The 15593-nt window shown below is 40.8% G+C and overlaps 1 protein-coding gene across 1 annotated transcript in view; it reads left to right on the top strand.

The window, feature by feature from the left end:
• plxdc1 (plexin domain containing 1) overlaps positions 1-15593 on the top strand; it is a gene marked incomplete at its 3' end in the record, with an annotated part of 661275 nt that overhangs the window by 515663 nt on the left and 130019 nt on the right. The gene's annotated exons all lie outside the window — the stretch shown is intronic.

The raw sequence follows: 15593 nt of genomic DNA, 5'->3' as shown, positions 1-15593 counted from the left end.
GAGTTCACACACCTCTTTAACGTTAATTTTGGTGATCTCCAACTGGCGAAGTCGAACATCATTAGTGCCGACGTGAATAATAATCTTAAAGAATTTACGATTAGCATTATCCAGCACTTTTAAATTTGCTTTGATGTCAGGCACTCTGTTTTGTCAGAGCGGTGTTTTGTCTCGCAACTTCAGCATCTCACCGTCACCCAGTTGCCCTGCTGTGTGGGATCTACAGCCGGAACTGAACAATGTACAGAGTTCACTAAGCTAGTCGCATCCAAAGCAGTTTAGTTTGTGAGGCAGCAGGGTGGTCCTCTCCACACACATTCATCAGATTTTATAGTTTGGATGTTAATGTGACCCTGGGTTCACATGTCTTTGAGTCAACATTCCCAGACTCATGTCTGAGACCTCTTTAGTGCTTGTGAGCACAGAATACAGAACCGTTAGGGGTACCCAGTGCGGCAGTGTTGGTATTCTCATTCCCCTAGCACTAAGGGCAGCATTGAGAGTAGCTTTTGAAAGGGAACATCTCGGGTTACCTGATTGTAACCCTGTTCCCTGAAAAAGCGGGAACGAGATTCTGCACTTTGAGGTCTCACTGAGGATGTGCCTGTACAACTCTTCAAACAAAGTGATACCTGAGGGTGCACCTGCAGCACATCTAATTATAGCCTCTGACGAGCATGCACTCCAGTGACGTCACTGTCAGATGCCATCAAGTACAAGGCCAAATTCTTTGGCGTGTTTATACACATAATTGACAGATGGTCACACAAAGATGTGTTCCCATAGCACTAATTCAAGTCACCTTTGAATATATATTTAGTCCTAACTAGTTATAATTATTTATAAATATTTAGATCAGCTTTCTGAATTACATGTAGTAGAATTAACATGACTAATGTTATTAACGTTCACTCCTGGTCAAGAAAAATAAAGTCCTTTCACCTTCCTACTGTATACAGTACCAACAGTACAAAAGCATGTAGCAAATCTGAAGATGAAAAGAGGATGACATGTTGTCTAGGCGCCCCTTATATACTTCCGTGTTGCTCTAGTAGTAATGTCATAGGCTGTCGCTGGTCGATACGATTGCTTTAATTGGATAAGCATTTCAGACACAGGTTCACGCAGAGGCGTTCCCCAAAGCGTCATCGATGAAATATGACTTCCCTTTCGAAAGGGAACTTAAAATCACCTTATTTCAAAGGGGTTAATACGTAAATTCAAAATAATAAGTCTGCAGATCGGATACTTGTATTGGCTTGTGCTGAAACAATTGTCCAAATGTGCATGCGGAGCAAGAGGGACGTGATGAGATTTTATGGTATGCAGCATAGACTGTCTTCTTCAGACTGTTCTTTCACTCTCTTCCACTGGGGAAAAGTGAAGCTGCCAAAGTCATAATATGGCGCTGACGTCTTGCGCTGATTTGGGACAAGATTCTGCGCAGTAGTGAATGCAGGAACCGAGTCTGTGCAGTAGTGAGCGTGAAGTGGAGTCGCGATATCAAGTTCCCGCCCACACTCTCACAGAAACGTTTAGTACAGTTTACTGCAGAGCAACTCATTGTGTCAGTGTGAAATAAACAGTTATGGACATGTAAAAAATTAAGTTGAAGCTCCAATCTCCTCCCGAAAATCCCCCAAAAAAGTCTGTTGGTGCCAATCACAGCTGTCAATCATGACGTCACATTCCTGTTTTTATAGCATCAAATAACTAACTAAGACCAAACTTATTTAAAAAAACGAACACCTAAACTTACATCAGTGTGATAAAAACTATCTAAAATGACAGAAAACATCTTTGGAAAAAAAATATTTGAAGTGTAATTTGATTGTTTAGTTTCCATTGCGTCCCATTAGACTTCATGGGGAGGGCGGGGTTTATGACCTATACTGGGACCAACCACCTGGGGGCGATCAAAACGCTTTGGCTTCACTTTTCAGGACTTGTGCAACACGCTTGGTCTGTAGGGTATGACAAAATTAGCTGATTGGAGCTGCTGTAGGTCTGAATCAAAACGGCTGAGTGAGGGTGTGTTTGAGTTGTGGTCCTTTAATCCCACACAGGGATTATCTTAATCACACCTATTGACAGTGGACTGGCCCATGCAGAGGTTGTAATTTTGAGCAAGAAATCTTTCCTTTGTCTCATTCAACATCTCATTTGTATGTTTATGGTAGTCTGGAGTATTGTGCAGCATGAGAGGATCCTCTCCCGGCCCATCCTTTGAACCATGTCCCAACTCAATTAGCTCCAGCAGCAGCTTTACCTCCAACGTAGAGTGTTCCGCAGAATACTCTACTGTTTTCAAGTCATCTCCAGGATCCTCTAACTCCGGTTCCCTTCTGCACATAACAAGGGAAATCGAGCCTGTCATCCTCCAGCAAATTCGCTCCTCCCACCTTCAGCTAGTCCATGCACCCCTGCTCAACCGCTTCCATTCAGTCAACTAATTGGAGCAACACTCTTGTCGCCACAAACATCCATTTTCCACGAAGACGGGCAAAAATCCAGCTACACTCTTTTCTGCAAACTGGCCAATTTATCTATCGCTCCTTACGCTTTCAGTCAGTCTTCCAAGCGATTTCCCTAAAATGATTTTTTAAATTTTGAATGCCTAAGTGGATTACTTAAATGTATAATTATATAGACCTTATGGACCGTGAACTTCCGAACTAAACCGTGACCTAATGTGTATACTGTTTACAATACTGTTTCTTACAAAAACTTGGTGTAGTTTGATCTCTTAATTAAAAGAAATATGCTTGTTCTTTTCTGCTAGTTAAGATCTTCTCAATTATCCCAGACAGCAACATAGTGTCGGCCCAGATCCGGGCCACATCTAGTACATGTGGATTCCACGCGTAACAGATGTGGGCTTGATCTGGGCGACACTGTTGCTTTCTGGGATACGTAATACAAGACTGTTGAGCATGATGCTTTTACAAATCACATTTTCAAGTATAGTGGTCTTTACTTAAAAAGTGGTCTTTTTTCATCTCATGAAAATAGAGCATTTCTATGTCAGCAATTTTAAAAGCTATTGTTAAGAGTTGGTCATATTCCCTATATTCATTGTAAAGCTAAGATTCAAAGCCTTATATCACACCCCTTTTTGACTGATCAAACAGGTGGCCATGATTCCTTTAGATATACAAAGATGGTGCACTTATATTACTTATTAGGGCCCGAGCACCGATGGTGTGAGGACCCTCTTGGAATTGCTCTGTTTATTGTTTTCGTAAGGATTATTAGGGCCCAAGCCCTGAAAGGGCGAAGGCCCTATTGTTTTCCTAAGGATTATTATTATTATTAGGGCCCAAGCCCTGAAAGGGCGAAGGCCCTATTGTTTCTGGAAGGATTTTTTTTTTTTTTTGCCACTTTTGGGGCCCTTAACATGCTCAAAAACTCTTGAAATTTTGCATACATGTCAGAACCTGCGGCCATCAGGGCCGGACTGAAGCTGGTACCCGGGCGTGGCAGGGGGGCTCGACAGCGCTTGGTCCATAAATCAAACACGCTTGCATGTAATAATATGAAACTCGGTACACATATAGATCTCATCGGGCCAAACAACTTTCGTGCTCTAAGTTTTCCGCCAGCCCAACAGGAAGTCGGCTATTTAGCGTTGTTTGGAAACGCATGCTGTGGAATTTGATGTACTCCTCCTAGGAAATTCATCCATTCGCCTCCAAACTCGGTCGGCATGAAGTCAAGACATTGAGGATGCTAAATTGCGGACGGATTTTTGATATCTCGAACGGTTTGGCCGTGGCAAGGAAACAAATTTATGGCGAATAATGGGACACAGGAAGTGTGTTATAACTTCTGCATACATTAACTGATCTTGATGAAACTTCAGCAGTGTGTTCGTTGTAAGAGGCCGATCACATGGATGTGACTATTGTGAGTCAAAGTTGTAGGACCACCAACTGGCAGCAGGAAGTTTGTCACTTTCAAAATGCTTTGAAATCACTCTCTTATTTTTACCCGATTTGCTTCAAACTTTATGTGTATAATGTAGACACACAGCAGATGTAGACCTGTGAAAGGATTATTGATATCTTAGATACTGTTGCCATGGCAACGCATCAAACTTTAATTTTCTTTTTTGATGCTTTTGAGACTCTTAGCATACTTGAAATTGGATGAAACTTGACAGACACATCACATTTATTAGCCAGTAGATATGTGCAAAGTTTCAGAAATGGGCGTGGCAGGGGGGCTCAACAGCACCCCCTTGAACGGGGTCTGAAAACTTAGTCCATATATCAAACACGCTTGCATGAATTAATATGAAACTCGGTACACATATTGATCTCATCGGGCCGAACAACTTTCCTTCGATCAAGTTTTACGCCAGCCCAACAGGAAGTCAGCTATTATGGGTTGTTTGGAGAACGCTTGCTGTGGAATTTGAAACACTCCTCCTAAAGAATTAATTCAATCGCCACCAAACTCGGTGTGTATGAATTCAATACATTGAGGATGCTAAATTGCGGACGGATTTTTGATATCTCTAACGGTTTGGCCGTGGCGAGGACACGAATTTATGGCGAGAAAAGAGAAACACGAAGTGTTATAACTTCTGCACACATTAACTGATATTGATGAAACTTCAGCAGTGTGTTCATGGTAAGAGGCCAATCAGATGGCTATAACTATTGTGAGTCAAAGTTATAGCGCCACCAACTGGAAGCAGGAAGTGTGTCACTTTCAAAATGCTTTTGACAAAAGTGGGGGTGGTTAGTTTTACCCACAGTTAAAAAAATCAGTACGTATATTGGTCTCATCGAGCCGGACAACTTTCTAATTTACAGTCATTAGCTCCGACCAACAGGAAGTCAGATATTTTGGTTTGAATGTAGATTTTTTGGATATTTCAGACTCAGAGTTTTTAGCCACTCCTCCTAAGTGGTTTATTTTATTCACACCAAACAACATGATGAAAATACATTAAAGATGCTAAAATGTGAACGGATATTAAATATCTCAAACGGTTTTGCTATGGCGAGGGATTAAAGGAATGTCAAAAAAGGAAACACTAAAAGCCTCATATCTTCTAAAAATGTAATATAATATATATATATATATATATATATATTCTTGTTACATTTATATATATATATATATATATATATATATATATATATATATATAAATATAGCTGCGAGCAGCGATGAAGGGCCCAAGCCGGTGACACCGCCACCCCGGTGCCTTTAGTGTAATTAAAGGCACCAGGGTGGCGGTGCCACCGGCTTGGGCCCGCAGTCGCTGCTCGCAGCTATATTTATTAGGGCCCGAGCACCGATGGTGTGAGGACCCTCTTGGAATTGCTCTGTTTATTATTATTATTATTATTATTATTATTAGGGCCCAAGCCCTGAAAGGGTGAAGGCCCTATTGTTTTCGTAAGGATTATTATTATTAGGGTCCAAGCCCTGAAAGGGCGAAGAGCCCTATTGTTTTCGGTAGGATTATTTATTATTAGGGCCCAAGCCCTGAAAGGGAGGAGGCCCTATTGTTTTCGTAAGGATTATTTATTTTTTTATTTTTCTTCATTTTTTTTTTTTTGCCTTTTTGCCACTTTTGGGACCCTTAACATGCTCAAAAACTCTTGAAATTTTGCACACATGTCAGAACCTGCGGCCATCAGGGCCGGGCTGAAGCTGGTACCGGGGCGTGGCAGGGAGGCTCGACAGCGCCCCCTGGAATGGGGTCGGAAAACTTGGTCCACCTTTAGTCAAAAATGGGGGCTTAGTTTTTCCTAGAATCACAAAACTTGGTAGGTGTATTGTTCTCATTAAGCAGGACAACTTTCTAATTTATAGTCATTACCTCAGACCCACAGAAAGCCAGATATTTTGGTTTGAATGTGGATTTTCTGGAGAATTTTCTCTCTCTCTGTGTGTCTGTGTGTGTGGGGTGGGGGGGGAGGGGTTGTCTATTTCATTTAATCTTTGTTTTTCAAGGTTTCAGGGGCTTTTGGGACCCTTAACATGCTCAAAAACTCTTGAAACTTTCCACACAGGTCAGAACCCACAGTCATCAAGGCCGGGCTGAAGCTGGTACACGGGCGTGGCAGGGGGGCTCAACAGTGCCCCCTTGGACACGGTCTGAAAACTTGGTCCATATATCAAACACGCTTGCATGAATTAATATGAAACTCGGTACACATATAGATCTCATCGGGCTGAACAACTTCCGCACTTTAAGTTATTAGCTCTGCCCAACAGGAAGTCGGCTATTATGGGTTGTTTGAAAAACGCATGCTGTGGATTTTGATGTACTCATCCTAGAGAATTAATCCAATCGCCTCCAAACTCATTCAGCATGAAGTCAAGGCCTTTAGTGTAACTAAAGGCACCAGGGTGGCGGTGCCACCGGCTTGGGCCCTCAATCGCTGCTCGCAGCTATATTTATTATTATTATTCTTATTTTTCTGTCAACCTTTCGGGCAGTTTTGGGGCCTTTATGCTCGAAAAACTTTTGAAATTTTGCACACAGGTCAGAACCTGCGGCCATCAGGGCCGGGCTGAAGCTGGTACCCGGGCGTGGCAGGGGGGCTCAACAGCGTCCCCTTGAACGGGGTCCGAAAATTTGGTCCATAAATCAGACACGCTTGCATGTAATAATATGAAACTCAATACACATATAGATCTCATCGGGCCAAACAACTTTCGTACTTTTACTTTTTACGCCAGCCCAACAGGAAGTCGGCTATTATGGGTTGTTTGGAAACGCATGCTGTGGAATTTAATGTACTCCTAGGGAATTCATTCATTCGCCTCCAAACTCAGTCAGCATGAAGTCAAGACATTGAGGATGCTAAATTGCGGACGGATTTTTGATATCTCGAACGGTTTGGCCGTGGCGAGGACACGAATTTATGGCGAATAATGGAAACAGGAAGTGTGTTATAACTTCTGCATACATTAACTGATCTTGATTAAACTTCAGCAGTGTGTTCGTTGTAAGAGGCCGATCACATGGATGTGACTATTGTGAGTCAAAGTTATAGCGCCACCAACTGGCAGCAGGAAGTGTGTCACTTTCAAAATGCTTTGAAATCACCCTCTTATTTTTACCCGATTTGCTTCAAACTTTATATGTATAATGTAAACACACGGCAGATGTAGGCCTGTGAAAGGATTTTTGATATCTTTAATACTGTTGCCATGGCAACGCTTCAAACTTTAATATTCTTTTTTGATGCTTTTGAGACTCTTAACATACTTGAAATTGGATGAAACTCGACAGACACATCCCATTTATTAGCCCGTAGACATGTGCAAAGTTTCAGAAACGGGCGTGGTGAGGGGCTCAGTAGTGCCACCTTTAGTCATAAGTGGGGGGGTTAGTTTTATCCACAGCAACAAAACTTGGTATGTGTATTGTTCTCATCAAGACGGACAACTTTCTAATTTACATGATCTATCTCCGACCAACAGGAAGAGAGATATTTTGGTTTGAATGTGGATTTTCTGAAGAATTTTCTCTCCCTCTCTCTGTGTCTCTGTGTGTGTGAGGGGAGGGGGGATTTGACTATTGCTTTTATATTGTTAATCAAGGTTTCAGGGGCTTTTGGGGTTCTTAACGTGCTCAAAAACTCTTGAAACTTTGCACACAAGTCAGAACTCCCTGCCATCAGGGACGGGCTGAAGCTGGTACCCGGACGTGGCAGGGGGGCTCAACAGCGCCCCCTTGAAAGGGGTCCCAAAACTTGGTCCATAGATCAAACACGCTTGCATGAATTAATATGAAACTCGGTACACATAAAGATCTCATCGGGCCGAACAACTTTCCCCCGGTCAAGTTTTACGCCAGCCCAACAGGAAGTCGGCTATTATGGGTTGTTTGGAAAACGCTTGCTGTGGAATGTGAAGTACTCCTCCTAGAGAATTCATGCAATCCCCACCAAACTCGGTGTGCATGAAGTCAAGACATTGAGGATTCTAAATTGCGGACGGATTTTTGATATCTCGAACGGTTTGGCCGTGGCGAGGAAACTAATTTATGGCGAGAAAAGAGAAACACGAAGTGGTATAACTTGTGCATACATTAACTGATCTTCATGAAACCTCACCAGTGTGTTCGTGGTAAGAGGCCGATCAGATGGATGTAACTATTGTGAGCCAAAGTTATAAGCGCCACCAACTGGCAGCAGGAAGTGTGTCACTTTTTATACACCATTTATTTTTATATAAAATTATACAAATATTAGAACTTAACCCATTTTATTCTTTTTTTGGAATTCAAGGAGTATGAAAAAGTTAAAAACAGGCTATTTAGAGCTATTTGGTTAAACAAAAAAAGCAAACATAGGGCTATAGGGAAGAGTGGGGTGAGTTGTGCCAGTTTTTACTCAAAGTGACTTTAAAGTGAGGCCATGACAGTAATGCCTTCAACTTAAGGATGTACATGTATTTCAGGATGTTGTGCATCCCTGAGAATAATAACTTTGGATCTGAAATAAATAGTTTCAGAAATATAGCTTTTGGGAAAAAAGTGGTCTCATGGCACAACTTGCCCCTGGTGCGGGGTAAGTTGTGCCTTTTGGGGAAATATGTTGGGGTAAATTGTGCCAGTGCTTTCTGAAGTAAAACAGAACATTTTACTGTTATGAACCGTATGCTATATGAAAGCAAGACAAATTCAATACAAAATGACTAATTTAAGGTTTATTTAGATATTGTCACCCTGGAATACCATAGCATGCGTTTTTCCTACTATGGTCAATTGCATAGGGATTTTTTATTGAACACAACTCTGGATCACAGTGTCACAGAGACAAGGGGGCGGGCTCATTTTACTCAGACGACCAATCAGTCTCTCAGGATCATTGTGAAGCTATCAAGCTACGCCCTAGCAACCATTTAGAGCACCATAGCAACACAATATATGATATTTGTGATTCATTTCAGGCAAAAAAGGCTTTGGCAATAGATGCCTGTTGACAGAACGCTGTCTGTCAATTATGTAACATAAGAATAAAGTTACTAGGCTAATTTCTAAACATCCTATTGTGACTTAAGCCACTTAAAAACTGAATAAAACTTCTCTTTATTAACATAGTGCAAACTCAAAACTGAAATCAGTGTTAGCTAAATTAAACAAATAGCAGGTAGGCCTAAGTCAAACACTGATGAGGCATGCCCATCTCCTCACTTCTCAAGATTATCCCCTGTGAGTATGTAGGTCTCTAGGTGGTCTGGATCTGGCACAACTTACCCCATGCCCTTTGGCACAAATCACCCCAGACCCACAAGTTTGAATAATTAGCATGATCCAGCAGTTAAGAGCTAACATCATGCTAACTGTATAGACTCATTGTGTAGCCTACTAAAGCACTAAAACATGTGTGAAATGTTTTCAAACTTGTCTATAATTGTCCAGACACTACAATCAAAAAACCTTAATCATAGAAAATTTACTTTGAAAGGGAAAAAACAGTTTTTTGCACTAAAATGTGCTTAACTCTCATGCCATGTATCTCTCTTCTTTGGAGGATGAGTAAAATTGATTGCTTTTCAAAATTATGTGGTCACATGACCAAATTATTCTATGGTTTTCCAGAACAAGGGGTGGAACTACTTCCCCCCCTGGCACAAATCACCCCACTCTCCCCTACTGCCCTCTTGTGTCCAAAAGGATATCAAAATAGTATATACAACTTTTTACCAGGTAGGCCTATATTGTAGTTAAATATAAATTTGTTAGGTATATGACTGTGAGGATATTTTCCCACCGGTTAATCGACGTGTGACACGAGCGGTTGCTTTTAAATCACTAATATAAAAGTGAAAGTAATATACGGACGTCCGCACGGACATTGATAATGGTGCACACACAAATCACACACACGTTGGAAAGAAGGATACTTTTAAACATAACACTAAACCGCCATTAAGTGTCGCCAGGCGACCGTCTTAATGAGCGAGTCATTGATTCATTCGTTCAAACGATTCGTTTGAATGACTGAGTCATTCATGATTAAGACATATGTTTATGGATTGATCATTCAATCTTTGAGTCAACCGATTCGTTCAAAATGCTGAATCATTCAGAAATGAGAAAACACATTGCTGAGAGATGCGCATGATGGTTCTGCTGTGATCTTTTTGTTTAACTATTTTCGCTGCTGAAACAGAACAAATACAGTCAATATTGCATCTAAAATGTAAGAGACTTGATTGCAACTGTTTTTTAACCTGTTGTATGAAATCAATGTCACAGTTTCAATCGTGATTGTATTCAGGAAACAGCCTTCTCGTCAAGTGAGGTTGCTTAACTGTTATAAAATATATCAAAACTCCATATTTTTAATTTTTATAGTCAGTAAGTTGTTAACTGAGTTTTTTCTTTGTGTGCTGATCTCATTTGTTTACATTTCTCCTGAAGAAGCTGCATGAGCCTCAGCAGCGCAACCTTGTTACCATTGATCAACTGATTACTGGTAATACATTTATTAACAACTGTTGATTGCAACTTAAAATGAATGTAATAAAATTAGAATAATCTCTCGTTTTAGTGATTCCCAAGTTATTTTTTTGTCATTGACGTTCTAATCAGGCTACTCTGGTCGGGCAAGTAAAATTCTCTTTCAGGTTGGCCTATTGTATTTATATATAAATATATTAGGGATGTGACTGTGGGAAAATTTTCCCACCGGTTAACGATGTGTGACACCGCTGGGGGCTTTTGAATCGGTAACTTAAAAACGAAAGTAAAATATGTTCGTCCGCACGGACATTGATAATGGTGCAGAGCGAGCGCATTGCAATCTTGATATCGCAGTCTGTTCATTATAGCCTTAATAAAATATAATAATAAAATAGTCAACCTAACATATAAAAATTACACTGCTCTTTATAGTATGAATTGTACTGACTATTTAAACACAGTAATCACCGCTAAACTGTGATGTTTCCAAGCACATATTTGCGCATGTGAAGAGGATAATTTTTCCCTTCAATACTGGAACGTGAGTGAAGGACAAAGCCTATAATAAACAAATGTTTAACATCCAAAAAATGTAATATATATATATATATATATAACAACAACAAACTATATATATATATATATATATATATATATATATATATATAAACACACTTAAAAAAAATATATATATATACAGCGATGGAGGGCCCAAGCCAGTGTAACTAAAGGCACCGGGGTGGCGGTGCCACCGGCTTGGGCCCGCAATCGCTGCTCGCAGCTATATTTATTATTATTCTTCTCCAAAGTTAATCGCATTTTTGAGGGCCTAAACATGCTCGAAAACTCACAAATCTTTGCACACGTGTCAGAACTGGTGAAATTTCGTCGAAGGGCGGGTCCTCGGCGGCCTGACAAATTTCGATGTTTCGCCATGAAACAGAAAGTTGTTTTAACTCAGGCATGGTATGTCCAATCTGCCCCAAACTTCACACATTTGATAAGAGTTCTGTCCTGAACACACGTCCATGCTCATATTCAGTTATAGTCATAACGCCACCTGCTTGCAACAGGAAGTGACATGTTTAACACTGTTGTGGTCTCCTAATAACATATAAAAAAGAGCCAGCAGGTGCTAAACAGGCTAGCAACATACTAGAAACATGCTAAAACATGCTAGCAAACACTTAGCTAAGTGTTAAAGCATGCTATTACTGTAATTAAATAGGAATTTGCTGTAACACAGGCATGGAATGTCCAATCTACCCCAAACTTAATATGTAACATGCAAGAAACATGCTAGCAACACTTAGCTAAGTTCTAAAGCATGCTATAAAAGCTCAAAGAAGTTGTTGTAACTTAAGCATAATGTGTCCAATCTACCCCAAACTTCACACGTTTGATAAGAGTTATCTCCTGAACACATGTCCATGCTCATATTCAGTTATAGTCATAGCGCCGCCTGCTGGCAACAGGAAGTGACGTTTAACACTGTTCTGGACTCCTAATCACATATAAAAAAATGCCAGAAGGTGCTAAACATCCTACCAACATACTAGAAACATGCTAAAACATACTAGCAAACACTTAGCTAAGTACTAAAGCATGCTATTACTGCCATTAAATATGAATTTGCTGTAACTCAGGCATGCAATGTCCAATCTACCCCAAAATTAATTTGTAATATGCTAGAAACATCATAAAACATGCTAGAAATGCTAAAGGAAGTTGTTGTAACTCAAGCATACAATGTCCAATCTGCCCCAAACTTCACATGTTTGATAAAAGTCCTGCAATGAACACATCTACATAGCGATATTCAGATATAGACATAGCCCCACCTACTGGCAACAGAAATTGACATGCTAAACACAGTAATGCAGTACTAATCACAAAATTATTGTGTACTAAGCATGCTAGAAACATACTAAACATGCTAGCAACACTTAGCTGAGTCATGAAGCATGCTATTATCACCATTATACAAAACATTTTGTAACTGACTTTGACGTACTCTTACTATATATACCTCCTTAAATGCAAGTTGCCCAACCATGCTCTGTCTTCCTAAAGCCACCGAGTGACGATGGCACGAGTGCGAGGGCCCTTTCATCGCTGCTTGCAGCTTTAATTAATGGTTGAAATTGCAAAAGGCAACATGTTGGAATAAGTCCCACCTTCTAAATCACATGTCAAACTCAAGGCCCGCCCATATCCGGCCCGCCCTGTCATTTTATGTGGCCCGCGCGAGCTCAAAAGGCATTTGATTGTCTTAAAATAAAGTATGCTACAGCGTACATTGACCAAAAACTACATCTCCCACAATGCATGTCGATTTGACGTCATCTTGCCGCTAGATAGCAGTGTTTCCATATCGGCGCTTAACTAGTGGTGGAGTTGAGAAAGAGCTATAAATAACCCCAAAATGTCCAAAAAAAGAAAAAATTCATGCAGAGGGAAGGCGATTTAAAGAACGATGGGAAAGTGAATACATGTTTGTACTTCAAGGAGAAAAACCGGTATGTCTTCTGTGTGGCGAGGCAGTGTCGGTAATGAAGGAATACAATTTACGTCGGCATTTTGACACCAAACACGGAGCGAAGTATGCTAACTCTAGTCTCCAAGAAAAACATGAAATTGTCCAAGAATTGAAAGGCAGACTGCAATTGCAGCAAAATATGTTCACAAAAGCCACAGCAAAAATGATGCAGCCATGAAAGCTAGCTTTATTGTGGCTGAAGAAATCGCCTGCGCTTCCAAGTGTTTTTCAGAGGGAGCATTTTTGAAGAGGAGCATGCTAAAGGTATGTGAGCAGGTGTGCCCCGACCAGATACAGACTTTTAAAAATGTCAGTTTGTCAAGAAACACCATCGCAGACCGAGTTAAGGAACTGGCAGGCAATCTGACAACACAGCTGGCCGAAGAGACACGCAGTTACCAGACTTTTTCATTAGCTGTTAATGAAAGTACAGATAACATGGATACAGCGCAACTATCCATTTTTATAAGAGGCGTGAAAGCAGACTTCACTATCAGTGAGGAGCTCTTGGATGTAGCTGCAATGCATGGGACGACGAAGGGGAAGGGCATTTTTGATGCGTTGGAGAGGTCCGTAAGTAAAACTAAATTACCTTGGGAAAAGTTGGTGGGGCTAACTACCGTGGTGGTGCACCTGCGATGTGTGGAGAAAAAGCAGGCTTGGTTGGACTAGTGAAGGAGAAAATGCAAAAAAGTAACTGCCACACACCTCTGATAACTTATCATTGCATTATCCACCAAGAAGCTCTGTGTGGAAAGGTTCTGAAACTGGATGATATAATGACCACAGTTGTGAAAACAGTGAACTTCATTCGAGCGCGTGGCCTGAATCACCGCCAGTTCTAGCTGTTTTTAAAGGAGGTGGGCTCGGAGCATGGAAATGTGCCGTACCATACAGAAGTAAGGTGGCTGAGTAGGAGTGCGGTCCTCAAACGATTTTTTGAGCTGAGGAAAGAAATTGCGCTTCTCATGCAAAGTAAAGGAAAACCCTTGCATGAACTGTCTGATCCAAACTGGCTGTGTGACTTTGCTATGTTGTGTGACCTAGCGGAGCATCTTGCCCAACTGAATCAGAGGATGCAGGGACGCAAACAAGTCATCACGCAGATGTCCGACGTAATCACAGCTTTCCAGCGTAAACTGCACATGTGGAAGTCCCAGCTGGAACAGGATAATCTTGCCCACTTTCCTGTCTGTCAGAGCATCTCCGCCTCAGTCTCTGGTGCTTTTTTATGCGCTCGGTTGGCTACCAAAGTGAACCGGTTAATTAATGAATTTGATCGGCGCCTCTCTGACTTTAAAACACAACACCCAGGCTTTGCCATCTTTGCCAATCATTTCGCCGCTGACGTCGACAGTACGCCCCATCTTCTTCAGATGGAGCTAATAGAACTTCAAAGCAATACTGGCCTGAGAGCAAAGTTCCAGGATGTTGCAATCGAGGACTTTTACCACCTACTGCCCCCTGCTTTGATGCCACAGCTCCGGCTTCAAGCTGCCCGCGTTCTGTCCATGTTTGGGAGCACCAACCTGTGCGAACAGATGTTTTCAATAATGAATCTAAACAAGACCAAGCACAGATCACGCATCAACGATGACAACCTCCACGCTGTTTTACGGATTGCTACAGCACAAGACCTAAAGCCACACATTGACGGACTGACCAGAGGAAAACGGTGTCAAACATTCAGCCAGAAAACAAATAGGTAAGCATTTTAATAAACCTGAATTACAAATATAAAAAAAAAAAATATTTAAACCGAATAAGTACAGTGTAATATGTGTGACATGTAATGGTTGAGCTTGCATTTTGTTTTGTGTTTGTTATTTTCAGAACATGAAATGGATGAGGATGGTGTGGAATATGGTGTAGGTAGGCTACTAGGGTGAGAAAGGATCTTTGGTGTGTTGAGGTCAAGCAGCATCACCTCATCAACTTCACTCAGAACTTGACCAATATAGTTGTGAACTGAAACAACCCTTATTGCCATTTTTGAGTTAATTACACATACTACTTTGTGTATGAAGCAATGTATTCAGTGTGTTTACAGGTGTATGTGTCCATGCAGCAAAGTGTTTACTGTAATCAAAACCATATCTCATTAGTTGGATTGGATATGCCCTCTGCAAGGCTGTCTGTAGCCTTTTGTTTTTGTAAAATGCCACATATGTCACACATGTTCTTAGCATCTCACACTTACTGTATGTGTTGGACCATAGTTCTGCCCCTCTCAACTGTGACAAAGTTTTGAACAAAGTTGATTTAATAACTTGTGTTTAATGATATTTGTCTTTGTTATTCACTTGAAAAGTTTGATCTTTGAATGATGGAGTAATGCAGGTTTCTTAACCTGATAAATTAAAGGGATTTATGTTATAATAACACAGAGCAATGTGCTTACATATATTTTACATTTATGTGAATGCATTTGCTGCATTTGTACACTTGAATAAATAAATAATTATCAAACCATTTTATAATAATAATTTGTTACATTTATATAGCACTTTTCTAGGTACTCAAAGTGCTTTACATTGAAGGGGGAATCACCTCAACCACCACTAATGTGCAGCATCCACTTGGATGACAAATGCAGAGAGAGTTATTTAAC

The sequence above is a fragment of the Scardinius erythrophthalmus genome (assembly GCF_964197995.2).
Source record: "Scardinius erythrophthalmus genome assembly, chromosome: 18".
Taxonomy (NCBI): domain Eukaryota; kingdom Metazoa; phylum Chordata; class Actinopteri; order Cypriniformes; family Leuciscidae; genus Scardinius; species Scardinius erythrophthalmus.
This window is presented reverse-complemented; position numbering and strand designations above follow the sequence as displayed.